Consider the following 14,119-nt stretch of genomic DNA (forward strand, 5'->3'; position numbering starts at 1 on the left):
TCTTATCAGAGACACAGAAACAGAACTTTAAATTAAATAAGCTGATTCTTGAAAACCATGTACATAAAGGTCTTACATGTGTCTAAGGCCTTCAGCTCTTTTTCGTGGAGTTTATCATGACCCTGAATAGCTCAATATTTGGACATGTAGAAACAAGTCTCAACTGAGAAAAGCCACTTCTCCCCTAATTTGTTATAAGTAAAAGATTGATTTTGAGCACTGAAAGTGAACATTATGTAATGCAATTTCTCCTCAAAAATGACAACTTGACAATAATTCAAACTGGGCATCCTTTTGTCTTTATAAGAAAAACAGCATGAATATGTTGATTTAATTTCCTCATCATAATAACGAATTACATGACCAGCTAAAACACTGTTAAAGAATTCACATATTATCATATTCCACCCCTAGGAATACTTGAATGCTTTATAGAGCTACTTTGAGCTAAGATAATATTTAAAGAACCCACAAGCATATTTTTATTTGGAAAAAAACTCACTCTATGGCCCTTTGTTATATTCCTCACTTTTCAAAGAAAGATATGACATTCTTTCCCAGATTGAAATGAGTAACTCACCTTTTGTTTTTCCTACAGTTTGCTTTTACAGGTTAAATGCTTTATGTTTGATTAAAATAATTTATGAATGTGTTTACGTGTGCCTGTGTGTGCATAGGGTCTCTCATATGTGTAAAACGGAAGACAGACCAACTTTTCTGTGAAGCTTAAGGCCCTAGCTTCTCCTGGCCAGAGAAAAGGTGACCAAGTAAACGAATGAATAGTTGCTGTGGCATTTTACAAATGCACATAACATTCATTTTCTCTTCATCCTTGTTTGCACTTGTGATATTCTGTGATACATTATATGATCAAAATAGAACTAATACTGTCCACTAATAATGATGAGAAAGTGACTGAAGGAATATTTGAAAATATGATTGTCTTCTATAGCATAACAGACAACATATGATGTTGCAGGATTATTATTATTATTATTTTTATTTTTTGAGGCAGAGTCTCGCTCCCTCACCCAGGCTGGAGTGCAGTGAGGCATCTCGGCTCACTTCAAGCTCCGCCTCCCAGGTTCACACCATTCTCCTGCCTCAGCCTCCCGAGTAGCTGGGACTACAGGCGCCCGCCACCATGCCCTGCTAATTTTTTTTGTATTTTTAGTAGAGACGAGGTTTCACCGTGTTAGCCAGGATGGCCTCGATATCCTGACCTCGTGATCCACCCATCTCGGCCTCCTAAAGTGCTGGGATTATAGGGGTGAGCCACCGCGCCTGGCCGGATTATCTCTTTTTACCTTAAAAAAATTATTTAAACGCAAATGTGCATGAAATTACCAAAATAAAAGCAATATATTGGGGCATTTGTGTTCACTTATTGCTACCATTTTCTGTTGCCTTTTGATATTTATAGCTGTGACTTTTAAACTGCACCAAACACACAGCTTCTGGAAATCATTAATTCATGCATTTGTATGTACACCGTTGTGGATAAACGTTTTATTTTGACGACCTAATATTTTAAAGATTAATGTTTCATGATGATTGGATGTTACGCTAGGGTTTGGTGTGCCAAACTGTGCTATGATACATTAAAGGATCCCTTACTGCCTAGATACTATATAGTCGCTTTCCCAGAAGCAGTGATAAAGGTGGTTAGAAATGTAAGAATGAACAATACTGTTGAGAACGTGATTAGTGGAACCAGTCATTTTATTTGGGATGCTTTTTTAGACTCTCTGTTTTGATAAGTGGCCTGCCAAAGCAAACAAATGACAAGAAAGAGCCTGTTCACAGGGGAATTTGTAAATAAATGACAAAAATTCAGCAGTGCTTTGGTAATTCAACTTTTTGGTGATTTACGTATTGTTTTTGTTGTTTTAATGATGAATAATCTAAAGACCATCATCTTATTAGGGGTGGTCCTAATGGGATTTTTCTTTGTAATCAAGAAACCAGTCTGCCAAAGTGGGCAGTATTTGAAGTAAAAGGGCTGTTTGCCAGCCACCAAACAAATAGAACATCTGGATATCTGCAGCCATCTCAAATTTGCTCCCAGTAGATCAGTCTGAAGTTGAGGATTCAGGTTGCATTTAGCCAAAACCAAAATAAAAAGTGAAAAAATAATCTGCCATACCTTATAGTTTTGTATATGTGTGAAAAAAACTATACAGATATTTTGAAAATACTCATACTGAATTTTGTCCCTTTAAATCTCTTAAGGATCAGAGACATATTAGTATTCATGTGAGTACTTGACGTTTATCTTGGGGTTTGTTATACTTGTTCCTTTAAAATACACATTTATACTACTATGAGTTTTAAGTTTGCTTGATGCCAAAACAGTGTCAACTAATATATATAATTTAAAATGTTTAATGTAAGAATTTGTAATCCTGTGGAGTTTTCACATTCTCCCTTAAAAAAAAATTTAAGTACAATCCTAAAGTCACAAAACGATGTATAGTATATACAGTAATTATTTTTAAAATTATTTACTTTGAAGGTTGAAAAGGACCTTGAAGGTCATTGTATAGTAAAACATTCCGACACTTTAATCCAATTTGCAACATTCGTGCAAAGTGATTGTTTGGATTCCAAGTGAATACTTCACCCTTCCTTTTTACCCAAGAACTTACAACCTCCAGAGACAGCAAAACTTTTCCCTATATTTGGTAACCTTCACCAAGGTGAAAGCTGACATGTGGCAACTTGCACCCAACAGCTCCAATTTCTTCTTTGGGAGTTTAACATAAGGAATTTAAGTATTCATCCATTAGCTCCTCTTTTTCAGATTGAACATTTCTAGTTCCTTTACCTGTTCTTCATATAAAATGGTTTCAAATTCTTTCACCAGTTGACTGTTTTCATATAAACACACTTTTAAGTTAAGGCTCACAGAACTGAGTACTATACTCAGTTATGGTCTGTGAAAGATTGTCAGCTCCTTTATTTAAAATACTATAGTTGTAATTAACATAAACTATAACCCAGTATTAATTATAACCTAATTATAATTCAAATTTTAAGTGTTGACTCATTTTGAATTCATTTTAAGCTAAAATATTCAAGTCTTTTTCTTTTCTTTTTTCCACTTTTTCTTTTTTCCTTTTTTAAATATATGCATTGTTGCTAAGTCATGTCTTTCACTTGCTGTATTTGTATAGTTGACTTTTTGGATCCAAATACCAGACCTTATACTTATCCCTATTATAATTTATCTTGTTAGATTTCACTTGTCATTTACCAGTCTGTGATAATTCATAGGGATTCTGATTTTATCATTTAAAACATTTTCTCCCAGTATTAGTCTGTTTTCACACTGCTATAACGACACTACCTGAGACTGGGTAATTTATGAAGAAAGGAAGTTTAATTGACCCACAGTTCCATATGGCTGGGGAGGCATCAGGAGACTTACAACCATGGAGGAAGGTGAAGGGGAAGCAAAGCACATCTTACATGGCAGCAGAAAAGAGAGAGGATACAGGGGAAACTGCTACTTTTAAAACACATCAGATCTCATGAGAACTCCTTTACTGTCACAAGAACAGCATGGGGAACTGCCCCCTTTATCCAATGACCTCCCACCAGGACCCTTCCTTGACATGTGGGGATTACAATTCGAGATGATATTTGGGTGGGGACACAAAGCCAAACCATCACCCCCCAACCCAGATTTGTGGTATCTACCAACTTGCTATTTATATCATTCATACTGGCATGTCGCTGGAGATCTCCTTTTAGGTTAACATTACTCTATTTCAAGTTGACATTATCCCATTAAATAGCATTTTTTTGTTGTTTTAGTCATTCACATTCTAGTCATTCGAATGTAGTCATTACATCCTTTATTTTAGTTATGTATACTATCATCTGGGTCACATTTCTCTATCCTGTTAAAATCTGATATCTAAGCTGCACATGATGGCTTATGCCTGTAATCCCAACACTTTGGGAGGATGAGGCCTGTGGATTGCATGAGCTCAAGTGTTTGAGACCAGTGTGGGCAACACGATGAAACCCAGTCTCTACAAAAAAATAGAAAAAAATTAGCCAGGTGTGGTGGTGCATGCCTGTGGTCCCAACTATGTGGGAGGATCACCTGAGCCCAGGGAGGTCAAGGCTGCAGTAAGCCATGATCACACCACTGTACTCCAGCCTCGGAGACAGAGTGAGAACCTGTCTCAAAAAAAAATCTGATATCTACAGGCACTATTTTGGGTTATATCCCTGGTCTACCAATTATTAACCGTTCTAGAAGAGAAAATGAAAATTAAAATGAGGATTGTTTTTTTCAAAATCTGTTAAGCCAGCATATAAGTTTTTCTGCAGGTGGTAGGACATGGTTCTGAAGGCATCAGAGTGGTGTTTCACCTGTTATTATACTACTTCCTCAAATAAAATAAACCTTTATTTATTGACGGTCTACTTTATTTAGAATATTGTCATAGGAAAGTAGAGCACCAAAAATAAATATATGATCCTTTTCACTGAAACACTTACATTGTGTTTTATGCTCACAGACTGCCCTACTCCAATGTTGCCTAGTCACCCTAGAATTTGATGGCAGTGATCACAAAGGGGACTGACTGGGTAAGACATTATGAGTAGCATATTGTGAATACATCCTGTTAGAAATAAAAACCAAATCCTAAAATCCAAATATAATGTAGTGTTTTTCGAAACTTTTCTACCACAAAAGAAGTGAATTTTACATTATGGCTTTACAGACAGACACACACACACACACACTATGTATACATAGTATCCCTTATTTAAAATGCTTGGAACAGAAGTGTTCAAATTTAAGACTGTCCCAGAGTTTGGAATATTTGCATTATACTTAAAGGTTCGGTATCCCTAATCCAGAAATCTGAAATCTGAAATGCTCCAAAGAGCATTTCCTTTAAGTGTTACGTGAGCACGCAAAAAGTTTTGGATTTGGGATTTTCAGATTCAGAGTGCTCAACCTGTAATTGTATCTGTATATGTGTGTACATAATACAGAAAACAAAATCAGATATTTCACAATAATATGTTTTCCCCATTGCCAAATTTTCTAAACCTGTTTATGCTATTTAAAATTTTTGTTTGTAACCACTACATTGCTTTTCCGATCTTCATTCTGTGACTGTTCTAAGGTGGAATCTCTAATGATTGTCAGTTTACCACATCATCCTTATACTTAATATAGGGAGACATATACTCAAAGGTAGCAGAGATATTTTCCCAGTCTAAGTACAATGAGGATTTGCAGCCCTCTGTATTATCTAGGTCACCATCTCCCCTGTGTGATCTATTATGATTTTTTTTGTAGAGTATGGCACTCTAGAAAACAATATTTATTTGTCTAGTCTCCCTTGGAACAGGATAGATGTGGGTAAATAGTTGGAGACAAGAACGGAAGTGAACATTTATCAAGTGCCTATCATGTACCAGACATTGATTAAGGTATTTTTAAAATTTGGTTAGTTTGACCTTCAAAAAATATGAGGATCAGAGACTAATCTGCCCAAGGTCACCACACTCCTTTATCCAAGAAATCTGGACTGAGGCCCAAAGTCTTTCTGACTTCAAAACCTATGTATATTCATGACAATCAAAAATATCTAGAGATGTGATGCTTAATATTGAGTGTCAACTAGGTTGAACTGAAGAAGGCAAAGTGTTGTTCCTGGGTGTGTATGTGAGGGTGTTGCCAAAGGAGATAAACATTTGAGTCAGTGGACTGGGAAAGGCAGACTCACCCTCAATCTACGTGGGCACCATCTAATCAGCTGCCAGCATGGCTACAGTAAAGCAGGCAGGAGAAGATGGAAGAGCAGACTTGCTGAGTGTTCCAGCCTTCATCTTTCTCCCATGCTGGATGCTTCCTGCCCTCAAATATCGGAATCCAAGTTCTTCAGCTTTTGGACTCTTAGACCTACACCAGTGGTTTGCCAGAGGCTCTCGGGTCTTAGGTCACAGACTGAAGTGTGCACTGTCGGCTTCCCTACTTTTGAGGTTTTGGGACTCAGACGGACTTCCTTGCTCCTCAGCTTGCAGATGGCCTATTGTGGGACTTCACCTTGTGAGTATGTGAGTCAATACTCCTTCATAAGTTCGCTTTCATACATACATCTGTCCTATTAGTTCTGTCCTTCTAGAGAACCCTGACGAATACACATGATAATGCCAAATATACTCGTAGCCCCACTGAGGAGTCAGGCAAGGTACAAAATTACCCCATTAAAAACCACTGCTTTAGGTCATAAGCTTGTAAGTGGGGAGCTAGTATTCAAATTTGAAGGAAATTAAAACATTTTACCCCCAGATATATTTTTTGACATATTTTGAAATGGCTGCCAATTGGCCAGCAAACAGAAGTGGCCTTAGAAAGCTGTTTTCTGGTGGGAAAAATTTACATTTGTAGAGCGTTTCCATTAATGAAGCCATACCCCTGCTTTCCACATCTTTCCTAAATCCAGGAAGGACTGAGAGTCTCACACCTTAAGAAACCTGAAAAGAAACATTTACTATCTATTCCCTCTGAGAGAGACTTCATCTTCATCTAGCCAAGCCTCTTCCTTTCTTCCTCCTGTAATCTGCCTTGCCACCAAAATCTGTTTTTTGACATACTTTTAGTTTACATTCTTTCTGTAATTTCAAGATGGTATACAAGTTTCTGTTACTTATTGGAAAGTTGGGTCTTCATTCTGAAGGCTCTCGTGTCTACACATTAAATACATTTACATTTCTTTTCTCCTATTAACATGCCTCATGCAAGTGTGAACCCCGAAAATCTGAGAAAGGTCTCAGTTAATTTAGAGAGTTTATTTTACCAAGGTTGAGGACACGTGCCTGTGACACAGCCACAGGAGGTCTTGAGGACATGTGCCCAAGGAGGTCAGAATACAGTTTGTTTTTATGCATTTTAGGGAGACATGAGACATCGATCAACACATGTAAGATGAACATTGGTTCGGTCTGGAAAGGCAGGACAACTCAAAGCAAGGAGGGGGCTTCCAGGTCATAGGCAGATAACAGGCAAACGGTTGCATTCTTGTGAGTTTTTGGCTAGCCTCTCCAAAGGAGGCAATCAGATATGCATTTATGGCAGTCAGCAGAGGGGTAACTTTGAATAGAATGGGAGGCAGGGTTGCCCTAAGCAGTTTCTAGCCTGACTTTTCTCTTTAGCTTAGTGATTTTGGAGCCCCAAGATATTTTCCTTTCACACAAGTGACTTTTTAGTAAACTTTTGGGGGTCCAAGAGCCTATGGCCTCCACTAACTGAAGTATTTGATTCTAAATGCCATGATTTTCAACATTATGTGACACTGTAGAATGTGCCATAGATAAGGCACAAAAAAATAAGGTAAGCAGAAAAAAAAGGGTACCTGCTATGGGAACTTAGGTCTGGATGCCAAACTTGACCTAATTCACATGTTTTTAACTGGAAAACTCACCATAATTGGCTCCTTGTATTAGAGTTCCATAATACTAAGGGGAATGAATAAGTGTGAGGGCTCCAGGCCCTTTTCTGAAGTTAGTTAAAAGAACTTCCTGGTCAGGGACACACATGTGCAGGTGGTAGTAAGAACTGCAGGACATCAGGCCCTTTAGCATTTTCTCAAAATACTCAAAGCAATAGAAGTAATTCTGCAAAGCTCTGACATGAACCAAGATATGTGGATATACTCAAACTACTTTTTGTTGGCCCACGAAAGTGAAGGTACTAGAGGAGCAGAGTAGACATCTTCAAATTCATTTAAAAATGGTAGGAATCTGAGATTCTCGTTACTGTGCTTAGTTCTCAGAGACAGTTATATTCTGAGCCTCCTTTCAGTTCAAGAGAAATACTAAGGAACAAAATGAAAACCAAAAGAAGGCAAATTTTGGACCCTGGAACTCTGCATCTAGGCACCTTCCACATGATTTACTGTTCATGGTGCAGAATACAAATAATGGCCATGCTAGCATGTGAAAGCTTAAAATACATTCTAATGAAGATCACATTGTGAACATTGCCAAGACAGAATAAAATGCAATCAGGATTTAAATGTGTCTAAAATAATAGCTCCTTGGATTCAAGCACACTGATTAATGTCAGAGACACTTATGAAATGCTGTTGCCTGGTCATCAGTGTTATTTTTCTTGTGGAACATTTCGTACAAGAAGCAATAAATGAGGGGTAATAAACTAAGAAAAGAATACCTTATTTTATAAAATTAACATGACTCAGGTGAAATGCTTTAGTTACAGGTGATCTATGTTCCAAGATTGACATGTTATCAGCATAACTTACTTTGAAATACGCATACTACAAATATTTCTGAAATATTCACCTTTCACAGCGGATTCTCTTGCTTTCCTCATATCTGCATATAAATGTAAATTTTGTGCTTACCATATAGTCAGCTTGTTTTTTTTTTTTTTATTTGAGGAGCTGAAATTAGCTTTAAAGATAACTATCATATTGTAACCAAGTATCTTAGCTTCAAAATGAATTTTAAAACTTCTTTTTCTTTTTGAAACTCTTTTTTTCCCTCCCTTCCCACTGGACACTCCTTTCACTGTGCTGCTTTATCTAATTATGTGCTAGCTTAGAATCCAGGGGCTAATCTTCAAATGAACCAGGCATAGAGACTCAACTATGGAATCCTCCCCATCTACAGATTACCTCAAAGCAGTAAATCTATGACTCAATCATTGTTGAAATGGCACCAGTTCGCACTCCAGCTGGACAATAACTCAAGACAGCCATTGGAATGAGACATGTAGTCCCTGTATCCCTCACTCCTCAAGTATATTTCTCATACCAAGTTTCTTTTCTTAAACTCCTTACCAAGGCTAAGATTTGAAATGGCCTTTTGGAGGCATGCACCTAGGCATTTCTCAACAGCTAGTGTTTAATCAATAAAGCTGCTTTCCTTTCACCACACCTCACCTCTTGTGTGATTGGCTTCTCAGGAAGTGAGCGGCTGGACTTGCATTTGGTTATAATATCATTTGAGGAAGAAAATGTGCTTAAATCCTAAAAAGAACATCAGAGTAACCTGAAAGCATTTCCCACTTCAATTTTATAACCTGAGATAGTAGTTAAACACATGTTTACAAAGGCTGACATGTTTAAAAGACTGGGTCATAAGAGTTAGTGATAAAAGTACATGGTAAATGCTCTCTATTACTCTTCTTTGTCTGAAAAACAAAACAACAATGAACATAAAGAAATAGGCTCACAGTGTACATCTCTCATACCTCATACATGCTCTCTCTTTCTTGTGAGGATAAAGTTGTTACAGAGCACAATACTCATAAAAACAACCTAAGGAAATTATCACCCTTGCTAAGAATGAATTAAAATTGATAAAATTGTTCACTGTTACTGTTTTCAAATAACACTTTGATTTAGTAAGAAAAATGCTGGTCATTATAAAATTTCAGCATTGCAATGTAGCGTTAGCTATACATCTATCAACTATAGCTCTATCCCCACTATCACCATTATGTAGCACAGAGAGGAAGGGTTTGGGAATGGACACCTATATGCTAGTCCTGGTTTTATTTCTGTTTACATTTTTAGTCTCTTTCCATCATCTGTAACACAAGGTTTTGATAAAGACAAAATGAGGAATGTATGAAAAGCAAATGCAACATTTTTGGAACAAGACAATCGGTAGATCCTATTTATAAAATTATTAGCACAAATGCTAGATTTGGCCTGTTATGGTAGAGTAGGAAAACTATTTGACAACCAAGAAACCTGGATCCTAGTTGAGTACTGTCCTTGGTTAACTATGTTACTGTAAACAAATTGTTTAGGTTGTCTGTGACTCAATTTCTTCATTTTTAAAATGAAACATTAAATCAGATGATGTAGCCCTGTAATTCTTTCCCCTCCAACAATTTACATTTCAGTGATGTTGCCTCATATGGAAAAAACAGATCTTGGCCGTAGCTACCTGGGAACTGCCTTATTATCATTCATTGTGAAATTATTACTAGAGTTTAAGAGAGTTGCTTAAGAATTAGTGCAACAGACTTAAAGTATAAACGATTCAGTATGATGCTCATTGGTAAAGAGCTAAGCATAGCAGTTCATGCAACATGGCGTATTGAACTAATGCATATGCTTTTTAAAAACTTGTTACATAAATGAGCCTAAGATGTCCTCTGTATATTGGCCCCTACGTTGTTTATTTCTTCACAGCAGGCTGAGACTCGTTAGCTCAAATGCTCTCTGGCACCACACTCAAATTTTTACACATCCCATTGTTTTAAACATACCCCAAATAAGCAGATTTTTAGCCATTTAGAGTCTGCCTGCTTTGCATATCCTGTGAAACTGCACATCTGTTAGCCCTAGATAAGATAAATCCTGTGGCTACACAGGCCCCAAGCCACTGCTGCCCTTCAAAATTCTCTGACCCAGTGATTCCCCAAAGTGCTGCTGAGTGACATCACCCCATCACATGAACCCCATCTTTAATTCCCCTCTCCCCTGGGAGTCCTTGTGTCCTATTCCTCTTCTGGATGGTGGTCCTGTACCATAGCCTTGGGCAATATCATGCTGTGAGGGACTTCCCTTGCATGCAAACCTGTCAACCAATGTGTCACCCAAATAAAGCCTATGTGTGCAACTGCTGTATGTGGGAATTAAAAACACCTATAGGAACAAATTTTTAAAAAAATAATGATCTAAATTAGAAACCATAATGGAGATTATTAAATACTTACAACTGAAGAACAGTAAAACCACTATAAACCAAAACCTGTAGAATGAAGAAAAAGTAGTATTTAGAAGGACCTTTATAGCCTAAGATGAACGTATTTGGAAAAAAGAAAGATTGAAAATTACTGAGGCAAGTATTCACTTTGAAAAGTTAGACAAATAACATTAGTATAAACTTAAAAAAAAAAGAAAAAACGTAAATAGAAGAGCAGACACTAATTCAAAGAAAAGACAAAGAAACAATAGAGAGGATTTCAAAACCTGAAATACTAAGATATAGAAATTTCTGGCAATGTTGTCGAATAAATAGAAGGCACAATCAAATAGTATTAGTATTAGTGTAAAAAGGGGATCATAGTATTGCTTTGGTAGGAACTTTTAAATTTATAACAACATATTATGAACAACTTGATGCCACTAAATGGGAAAACCAAAATGAAATGGGAAATTTTTAAGGTAAATATGGATTAATAAAACTGGATTAGGGCTTACTCAATTGCTCAAAATAGTCTTACAAACATTAAGTATATTGGATTAATATAAAACTATTTCTTTCTAAATGTACGAGGTCCATAAGGTGTCATTAGGTGTGCTTTGCAAAGCCTCCAGAAATAGATAACTCCTGTCTTTATTCAAACACTTTCAGAGAGCACAAAATGAAGGTGTTTCTTCTGCTTATTTTATAAGACAACAATAGGCCAACCTCAGAAACATAGGTCTAAAACACTCAATATTATATTACCTAACATAATCCAGCAATGTATTTTTAAAATGTAACACAAGGATGATTTATCCTAAAAATTAAGGATGGTTTAATATTAGAAAATTTACTAAAAAATTAAAGGAGATAAAGAAAATAAGATAATATTCTCTGCATCTATTAGATGCAGAAAAATCTTTTAATAAAATGTGCATATATAATTCTAACAACTATAAACTTCTTTAACTCTATCAATGGTATCTATCAAAATCTTACATGAACACAACACTTAATAGTAAAATACTAGCTGCATTATTTAAAGCCAGCAAGCAGATACAGATGGTCATTCTCATACCTTTTCAACGTTGCAATAAAAGTTTCTACCTAGTATAAAACAAGAAAAAGAATAGGGATCAGAAAGGAACAAAAAAATGTCTAATCAAAGATGACTTAAGTTTCTAAATATATAACCTAAGCAAATATTCAGACCAAAGTGTGTGTGTGTGTAATTAGAAAACAATTAAAATTTAAAATATTATTTTCTCAGAAAACCCATAAGGTAACTAGTAGTAAGTCTAACTACTGTGTAAGATCTATTTGAAGAAAATTCTATTTATATCTTTATTATCTGTCAAAAGATAGTGTAAAATAAACATGTACATAATGGTGGCATGCAAGGATTCAATATGGTTCAGATGTCAATTCTTATCAAATTTTCTTTCAAATTAAGTGGAATTTCACTTCAAATAACAACTGGATTTTTAGCGGATCCATGGAAATATGATGAAGAACAATCAAAACAATTTTTCAAAGGGTCCATTTTAGCCATTAGTTTTCAAAACACATTATAAAGATACAAACAAAAACTATGTAATATTGGAGGGGAGGGCATGTCTGTACGTGTGTGTGTGTGAGAGAGAGAGAGAAAGAGAGAGAGAGAGAGGAGAGAGAGAAGAAAATAGTGTAACAGAAGAAAACTACACTTAAATGAGAAATTAGTATGTGACAGAAGTGGCATGTATATTGGAAGAAAGGAGGGATTAAACAATAAATTCTTCAAGGAAACAAACGATTAGAAAATGTTAGTATTTCAACATACCAGAATCTCTGGGACACATTTTAAGCAGTGTGTAAGGGAAATTTATAGCACTAAATGCCCACAAGCGAAAACAGGAAAGATCTAAAATTGACATCCTAACATCACAATTAAAAGAACTAGAGAAGCAAGAGCAAACACATTCAAAAGCTAGGAGAAGGCAAGAAATAACTAAGATCAGAGCAGAGCTGAAGGAGATAGAGACACAAAAAACCCTTCAAAAAATCAATGAACCCAGGAGCTGGTTTTTTGAAAAGATCACCAAAATTGATAGACCGCTAGCAAGACTAATAAAGAAGAAAAGAGAGAAGAATCAAATAGACACAATAAAAATGATAAAGGGGATATCACCACCGATCTCACAGAAATACAAACTACCATCAGAGAATACTATAAACACCTCTATGCAAATAAACTAGAAAACCTAGAAGAAATGGATAAATTCCAGGACACATACACCCTCACAAGACTAAACCAGGAAGAAGTTGAATCCCTGAATAGACCAATGATAGGTTCTGAAATTGAGGCAATAATTAATAGCCTACCAACCAAAAAAAAAAAAGTCCAGGACCAGACGGATTCACAGCCGAATTCTACCAGGGGTACAAAGAGGAGCTGGTACCATTCCTTCTGAAACTATTCCAATCAATAGAAAAAGAGGGAATCCTCCCTAACTCATTTGATGAGGCCAAAGACTGATACCAAAGACTGGCAGAGACACAACAAGAAAAAAGAGAATTTTAGACCAATATCCCTGATGAACATTGATGCAAAAATCCTCAATAAAATACTGGCAAACCAAATCCAGCAGCACATCAAAAAGCTTATCCACCATGATCAAGCGGGCTTCATCCCTGGGATACAAGGCTGGTTCAACATACGCAAATCAATAAATGTAATACATCATATAAACAGAATCAAAGACAAAAACCATATGTTTATCTCAATAGATGCAGAAAAGGCCTTTGACAAAATTCAACAGCCCTTCATGCTAAAAACTCTCAATGAATTCGGTATTGATGGGACATATCTCAAAATAATAAGAGCTATTTATGACAAACCCACAGCCAATATCATACTGAATAGGCAAAAACCGGAAGCATTCCCTTTGAAAACCGGCACAAGACAGGGATGTGGTTGGGTGCAGTGACTCACGCCTGTAATCCCAGCACTTTGGGAGGCCGAGGTGGGTGGATCTCCTGAGTTCGGGAGTTCAAGACCAGCCTGACCAACATGGAGAGACCCGGCCCAACAAAAAAAAAAAAAATTACCCAGGCATGGTGGCACATATCTATAATCCCAGCTACTAGGGAGGCTGAGGCAGGAGAATCACTTGAACCTGGGAGGCAGAGGTTGCGGTGAGCCGAGATCGTGCTATTAAACTCCAGCCTGCGCAACAAGAGTGAAACTCCGTCTCAAAACAAAACAAAACAAAACAAAACAAAACAAAACACAAGGATGCCCTCTCTCACCACTCCTATTCAACATAGTGTTGGAAGTTCTGGCCAGGGCAATCAGGCAGGAGAAAGAGTTTTAAATTTTCTCTTAAATTAATAAGATATGACTCCATATCTTGCATCCAGGGCACACCCAAAGCCC

Source organism: Colobus angolensis, unplaced genomic scaffold (assembly GCF_000951035.1).
Source record: "Colobus angolensis palliatus isolate OR3802 unplaced genomic scaffold, Cang.pa_1.0 Scaffold159, whole genome shotgun sequence".
Classification (NCBI taxonomy): domain Eukaryota; kingdom Metazoa; phylum Chordata; class Mammalia; order Primates; family Cercopithecidae; genus Colobus; species Colobus angolensis.